We start from the raw sequence: 8,431 nt of genomic DNA, 5'->3' as shown, positions 1-8,431 counted from the left end.
AACTTATATTCAATTGGATACACTACAAAGACAAGATATCGAATGTTCAAACTGATACACTTTATTGTTGTTTTGCAAATCTTCACTCAGTTTGAATTTCATGCCTGCAACACGTTCCAAAAAAGCTGGGACAGGGGCATGTTTACCACGGTGTTCTCACCTTTCCTTTTAACAACACTCAATAAGCGTTTGGGAACTGAGGACACTAATTGTTGAAGCTGTGTAGGTGGAATTCTTTCCCATTCTTGCTTGATGTACAGCTTCAGTTGCTCAACAGTCCGGGGTCTCCGCTGTCATATTTTGCACTTCATAATGCGCCACACATTTTCAATGGGATACAGGTCTGGACTACAGGCAGGCCAGTTTAGTACCCGCACTCGTTTACTACGAAGCCACGCTGTTGTAACACATGCAGAATGTGGCTTCACATTGTCCTGCTGAAATAAGCAGGGACATCCCTGAAAAAGACGTTGCTTGGATGGCAGCATATGTTGCTCCAAAACCTGTATGTACCCTTCAGCATTAATGGTGCCTTCATAGATGTGCAAGTTACCCAAGCCATGGGCACTAACAAACCCCCATACCATCACAGATGCTGGCTTGTGAACTTTGCCCTGATAACAATCCAGATGGTCCTTTTCCTCTTTGCCCGAGGACACGACATCCATGATTTCCAAAAACAATTTGAAATGTGGACTCGTCAGAGCACAGCACACTTTTCCACTTTGCGTCAGTCCATCTTAGATGAGCTCAGGCCCAGAGAAGCCAGCGGCATTTCTGGGTGTTGTTGATATATGGCTTTCGCTTTGCATGGTAGAGTTTTAACTTGCACTTGTAGATGTAGCGACAAACTGTGTTAACTGACAATGGTTTTCTGAAGTATTCCTGAGCCCACGTGGTAATATCCTTCACAGAATGATGTTGGTTTTTAATGCAGTGCCGCCTGAGGGATCGAAGGTCACGGGCATCCAGTGTTGATATTCGGCCTTGCCGCTTAAGTGCAGAGATTTTTCCAGATTCTCTGAATCTTTTGATGATATTATGGACAGTAGATGATGAAATCCCTAGATTCCTTACAATTGTACGTTGAGAAACGTTGTTCTTAAACTGCTGGACTATTTGCCCACACAGTTGTTCACAAAGTGGTGAACCTCGCCCCATCCTTGCTTGTGAACGACTGAGCCTTTTGGAGATGCTCTTTTTATACCCAATCATGACAAACACCAGTTTCCAATTAACGTGTTCACCTGTGGAATGTTCAAAACAGGTGTTTTTTGAACATTCCTCAACTTTCCCAGTCTTTTGCTGCCCCTGTCCCAGCTTTTTGGAACGTGTTGCAGGCATCAAATTCAAAATGAGTGAAGATTTGCAAAACGACAATAAAGTTTATCAGTTTGAACATTTGATATCTTGTCTTTGTAGTGTATTCAATTGAATATAGGTTGAAAAGGATTTGCAAATCATTGTCTTCTGTTTTTATTTACGTTTTACACAATGTCCCAACTTCATTGGAATTGGGGTTGTATAAAACGGGTAATATGACATTTACTTCCTCATAGCAAAACTTCTTAAATGCTGATTAAGTCTCAGGCAGATCATAGGCAGGTAGCTGGAAGCCAGCAGATATTATCCTGTTGTATAAAAAAAAAAAAAAAAGTGATTGGGCTGCATTGCAAGTCTAGGCCAGTAAGCTTAACAAGCATCATGGGAAATTAACGGAAGGAATTACTGAGAGGGCGGCACGGTGGCGCAGTGGTAGCGCTGCTGCCTCACAGTTAGGAGACCCGGTTACGCTGCGTGGAGTTTGCATGTTCTCCCCGTGTCTGCGTGGGTTTCCTCCCACAGTCCAAAGACATGCAGGTTAGGTGGATTGACGATTCTAAATTGGCCCTGGTGTGTGCTTGGTGTGTCTGTGTGTGTCCTGCGGTGGGTTGGCACCCTGTCCGGGATTGGTTCCTGCCTTGTGCCCTGTGTTGGCTGGGATTGGCTCCAGCAGACCCCCGCGACACAGTGTTCGGATTCAGCGGGTTGGAAAATGGATGGATAGAATTACTGAGAAGACTGAGAGTCACATAGCAAGAGTTGGAGTTTTAGTGAAGAGGCAGCATGGGTTCAGATGAGGGACGTTGTGATTTACACAACAAACGAGATACGAGAGGTGCGTATGAAACAACTTAGCTTGGCACCACACTGAACTAGGGGTACAGTCTGGAGGTGGGTGCAAAATTGGCTCAATCACAGAAAGCAATGGGTTAAGGTGATGGGAACCTTCTCAGAATTAGGTCATGTTAAAAAGTGGGCTCCTTCAGTGGTCCGTGCTGGGGCTGCTGCTCTTCTTAATATACATAAACCGTCTTGACAGGAATATCAATCAATAAGCTGGATAGGTCTGGATCACACAGAAATCAGCTAAAAAGTGTTACAGAAGACGTTTACTAGACTAAAATGTAAAGTTTACAAGTTTAACAAGGAGGATGTCAAAATGTTAGATTTGAATACACAATGGGGGTTCTAGGGCTTGAAAGTACCCCTTATGAAAAGACACAAGGAGTCATAATGGACTCGTCGCTCTCAACATCCAAACGGCGTAAAGAAAAGATCAAGGACGCCAACGAGGTGTTAGGTTATACATTATGATAACGGAGTGGGGCGTAAAAGTCAAGGCAGGTTATGCTGGACAAGTGAGACCTCACCTGGAGTAAGTACCGTGTAATGTTTTGGCCTCCATCTTACAAGAAAAAGACAAACGCCAGCTGCTAAAGAAAGTCAAGTGAAGTGCACGGTGTGTGTGCTATGAGGGGAGGCTGAAGGAGTTTAATATATGATGGCATGACTAAAGTATTTAAAATTATGAAAGGACTTAGTCATGTGGATCCCAATTGTTACTTTCAAATAGAGTATCTCACAAAAGGGAGTACACCCCTCACATTTTTGTAAATATTTTAATATATCTTTTCATGGAACAACACTGAAGATAAGACACTTTGATCCAATGTAAAGTAGTCAGTGTACACCTTGTATAACAGTGTAAACTTGCGGTCCCCTCAAAATAACTCAACACACAGCCATTAATGTCTACACCGCTGGCAACAAAAGTGAGTGCACCCCTAAGTGAAAAATGTCCAAATTGTGCCTGAAGTGTCAATGTTTTGTGTGGCCGCCATTATTTTCCAGCACTGCCTTAAGTAAGTAAACTCCTGTCAATCATGAAGAATCCACTGAACAGTGTCATCTCCAGACAGACGAGCAGCTTCAGTGACAGACTTTTGTCACCGTCCTGCTCCACTGACAGACTGAGGAGATCGTTCCTCCCCCACACTATACGACTCTTCAATTCCAGCCGGGGGAGTAAATGCAAACATTAATTTTATTTTAATTCTTTTCATTTTTATTACTATTTAATTTAATATTGTTTGTTTGTATCAGTATTCTGCTGCTGGATTATGTGAATTTCCCCTTGGGATTAATAAAGTATCATTCTATCTATCTTAACTCTCTTGGGCATGGAGTTCACTAGAACTTCACAGGCTGTCACTGGAATCCTCTTCCACTCCTCCATGAGGACATCACAGAGCTGGTGGATGTTAGAGACCTTGTGTTGTGTGCTCACTTTTGTTGCCAGCAGTTTATACATTAGATGATAGATAGATACTTTATTAATCCCAAGGGGAAATTCACATACTCCAGCAGCAGCATACTGATAAAAAAACAATGCAGGTAAAACAGACAATAACTTGGTATAATGTTAACGTTTACCCCCAAACCCCAGGGGCTGGAATTGAAGAGTCGCATAGTGTGGGGTCTCCTCAGTCTGTCACTGAAGCTGCTCCACTGCCTGGAGATGACCCTGGCTGTGTGTTGAGTTATTTTGAGGGGACCGCAAGTTTACACTGACTACTTTACATTGGATCAAAGTGTCATATCTTCAGTGTTGTCCCATGAAAAGATATATTAAAATATTTACAAAAATGTGAGGGGTGTACTCATTTTTGTGAGATACTGTAAATCCTACAAGAACACGTGGACACTGCAGGAAACTTTTTTTCTGAAATGCTAAAAAAAAAAAAGTTTTCTTTGCGCATTGAACCTTAGCCCCGTGAAATAAATGACCAATTAGTGTGGTAGAGAGTAAGTAATTCGTTCAAAATGTATATAGTGCTTTTCTCACTGTTCAAAGCGCTTTACAAACACAGTGGGGAACAGCGTCATAGACCACCAATGTGTAGCATCCACCTGAATGACGCGACAGTCAGCAGCCGTGTTTGCGACAGTGTGTGCGCGCCGTACATTCACTACTAGGCGGTGAAGGGGTTGTAATGGCCGGACCGGCAACTACACCGCCAAGACCCATGGCCTGGCAACCTGACGGAACGGAAGACAAGGCTAGACAAGCCGGACTTCTTCCAAATCACTTCCCCAATCGACAATCAAAATAAGCAAAAAGGCAAACGGTGTGTAAATTAATAAAGTGAATATACCTGTATATTAATGAAAATAAGTGAAACAAACTCCATACTATCTCTCTCTCTCTCTGTATTTTATATATGTATACTAGCAAAATACCCGCGCTTCACAGCGGTGAAGTACTGCATTCAAATTTTTATTAAAAAGAAAATTAAACCTTTTTAAACTGTGGGACAATATGCCAATAATTATTTGTTAAGGATCTCTTTGTATACCACATTGTTAGTTCGGCCCTCCGGTTGTAATATGACCAAGCTGTGCGCTGAGCTTACTCTTGAGCATGTAACTTACAGTTGGCCATGTGAACAGTAATCTTGTCTCAAATCTCACAGCTTGGATTGCTGCTGTCACAATCGGTTTGAGTTTCATGGTTTGTTTCAATTACGACAGTATTTGTAGGACTTGTGTTGAAGAGACATTCGGCATCTGTCAAGCGTTGTAAGTATACAACCGGTTTCATAGATAAAATCACATCCAGCTTTTGAGAGTTTAAACATTCATAAACGTCAAAGTGTCCACTACTGAAATCGTCGCCTGTGAATCTAAGATGTTTAAGAGACATTGGCGGTTGTCAAAAGGTGTATTTCGGTACACTTGAAAGTGACAACTGAACAATTCAGCGGCAGCCATCAACTCACATGTAGATCCATAGGTGAAGGGCTTTAGCATTTCACTGTTATAATGCTCCTGTGTAGTATAATTATCTCCTGTACCGCCATCAGTCCACACCTTGAACCTGTCATTTAATACATAAGACACAATGTTCCTCCGGATATCAAGAGTGAGCCTGATATGGCCGTGCAATATGTAACAAAGAGAATGGAAAAGGCAGGTGCCATCTCCGGGCATGGAAACCACTCGGTAAATGATAGTTCTTTGATCGATAGAATTTCTTGAAGATGGGCCCATAAGTAACAAAGACTGTTGAAAACTTCAGTATGGCTGCCGACAGTGGCATCATACTACCGAAATAAGTACGTACATTGGTTTCAGTTAGTGGAGGGAAGCCGCCTACCAAATTTCGAGAAGATGGGGCCATAAATAAGAAAGTTCAACATGGCGGACGTTGTTGACCGTTATGACCGTTACGTATAGAATTTTGTATTTAAACCTGCTTAACTTTTGTAAGTAAGCTGTAAGGAATGGGCCTGCCAAATTTCAGCCTTCTACCTACACGGGAAGTTGGAGAATTAGTGACGTGTGGAAAATTCAATATGGCGGCCGACAATGGCGTCATACCACGAAATAAGTATCGTACATCGGTTTTGGTTAGCGCGGAAGCCGCCTACCAAATTTCGTGAAGATGGGGCCGTAAATAAGAAAGTTCAACATGGCGGACGTTGTCGACCGTTATGACCGTACGTGTAGAATTTCGAAATGAAACCTGCTTAACTTTTGTAAGTAAGCTGTAAGGAATAAACCTGCCAAATTTCAGCCTTCTACCTACACGGGAACTTGGAGAATTAGTGATGAGTCAGTCAGTGAGGGCTTTGCCTTTTATTAGTATGTATATATGTATGTATATATATATATATATATATATATATATATATATATATATACAGTATATGTATATACAGTATCTATATATAATATATATATATATATATATACTACCCAACCCGCCCCAACAACACACATATCCCTAAAAGTGAAAATGTTATAATAAAAAGGTGCAGCAATAAATATACAATACAAACTCTCTATTGTCCCTTCATTAAACCCGAAACAGATACGACATATGAAAGACCAAATACCTTGTCCGCTACGGTAAATATCACACAGACAGAATGGTTCTTCGCTCCTTCCCCAAACGACAAAACAGTCTCACCGGGCTCTCCTCGGCGTGTCGGTCTGATCCTGAACCCCTGAGTTTGCGTAGGGATGGTGAAGCAGTTCAATGTTCGGCATCGAAAGCAGCAAGTGTAACGTATCCGTATCGGCGTCTTTCTTTGGTCTCCACTGAAGTGTCCGGGTTGTAACTGATCCTCGATTTCTTTTCGTTCTCTTATTTATTTAGCAATGGTCTGGATGGAGTTGATGCGATTGACAGGGACCGATTACCTCGAGGGGTCACGGCTCTACAACGTTTATTTCCCCCTTTGTTTACAGGGGAAAACATTTAAAACGCATACACAATAGACGGTATATACAGGACAACGCTATAAAAGAGGCGACTCGGCACAAAACACATCGAGACTTCCTCTTTCATGTAACACCGCTACAGAGTGACAGATATAAATATTAGGTTTGAATACACAATGGGCGGTCAGAAAATCGAGAGTACATCTTATGAGAAGGATTTAGGAGTCATAGTGGACTCCAAGCTATCAACTTCCCAACAGTGTTCAGAAGCCATTAAGAAGGCTAACAGAATGTTAGGTTATATAGCACGATCTGTGGAGTACAAGTCCAAGGAGGTTATGCTCAACCTTTATAATGCACTGGTGAGGCCTCATCTTGAGTACTGTGTGCAGTTTTGGTCTCCAGGCTACAAAAAGGACATAGCAGCACTAGAAAAGGTCCAGAGAAGAGCGACTAGGTCTACAGGGGTTGAATTATGAGGAAAGATTAAAAGAGCTGAGCCTTTACAGTTTAAGCAAAAGAAGATTAAGAGGTGACATGATTGAAGTGTTTAAAATTATGAAGGGAATTAGTACAGTGGATTGAGACTTGTATTTTAAAATGAGCTCATCAAGAACACAGGGACACAGTTGGAAACTTGTTAAGGGTAAATTTCGCACAAACATTAGGAAGTTTTTCTTTACACAAAGAACGATAGACACTTGGAATAAGCGACCAAGTAGTGTGGTAGACAGTAAGACGTTAGGGACTTTCAAAACTCGACTTGATGTTTTCTTGGAGGAAACAAGTGGATAGGACTGGCAAGCTTTGTTGGGCTGAATGGCCTGTTCTCGTCTCAAGTGTTCTAATGTTCTAATAGTTAGCCAATTAGAGACAGGGGACGATTAGGGGGGGCAGAATTGTTTAGCCATGGTAAACAATTTAACCAGGACATCGGGAAACACACTATAGTCTTTTCGAAATATTCCCAAGGATCTTTTATGACCATAGAGAGTCAGGAGCTCAGGTTTATGTTCCATGAGCCAGTTTTTACAACACAGTTGTCCCTGTCATTACATGAAGCCATTGGGATCCACATATAGACACGGACTGAGTGCCCCGTAGCCTCACCAACACCTCTTCCAGCAGAAGCCCAAGCCTTTCCTAGATGTTCTTCCATCCACGTACTGGCCACACTAAAACAAGCTTTGCTTCAGTTGGATGACCTCTTCTAAAGTGCAAGATCTTGACTTTGTGTTATTTTGGACAATCTAAGTCAGGCGTCCTCAATCATGGTCGTGAAGGACCGCAGTGGCCACAGGTTTTCATTCCAGCTAGTTTCCCAATTAATGGAAGGAAAACCTGCAGCTACTGCGGCCCTCCAGGACCGTGATTGAGGACCCCCGATGTGAGTGAGTAGGATGGATGTTCTAACCTGTAACTTAACCTGTGAAATGCCCAGGATTTGTACCTCAAGTGAAGGTGTGCTGATCTGAGCCTGAACTATTTCAGGTGATAAAGTTGTTCAGTTTAGTAATCCAGGGACAGAGCTGAGAGAGAACTTTATCTGGCCTAAGGGCAATGGCTGCACAAGGAGATAATTAGCCAAAGATTCACCTTAGACCAAAGAAAGTGCTTACGTGTTTTATTATTGCACTATACGCTTACTCGTCTAAGACAGGAAATAGAATAAACTTACAAATACTTGATATATCTTGCCCTACCTGTCCCTTCAGTGGTCTTTGTACACCTTTCCTCTGTTATCCTTGTGGGTCTCAACCTCTCTTACCCGGTGCTTCCCCTCTCAGTCACGTAACTCATAACGTTTGCCTTTCCGACTCCATCATTTTGAAGTGCCTTGATTGCCTCCTGTCCACAAATTGACTGCCATTAATGGTAGACA

This window comes from Polypterus senegalus, chromosome 17 (assembly GCF_016835505.1).
Source record: "Polypterus senegalus isolate Bchr_013 chromosome 17, ASM1683550v1, whole genome shotgun sequence".
Taxonomy (NCBI): domain Eukaryota; kingdom Metazoa; phylum Chordata; class Cladistia; order Polypteriformes; family Polypteridae; genus Polypterus; species Polypterus senegalus.
The sequence above is the reverse complement of the archived record's forward strand: the minus strand, read 5'-3'. Positions refer to the sequence as shown.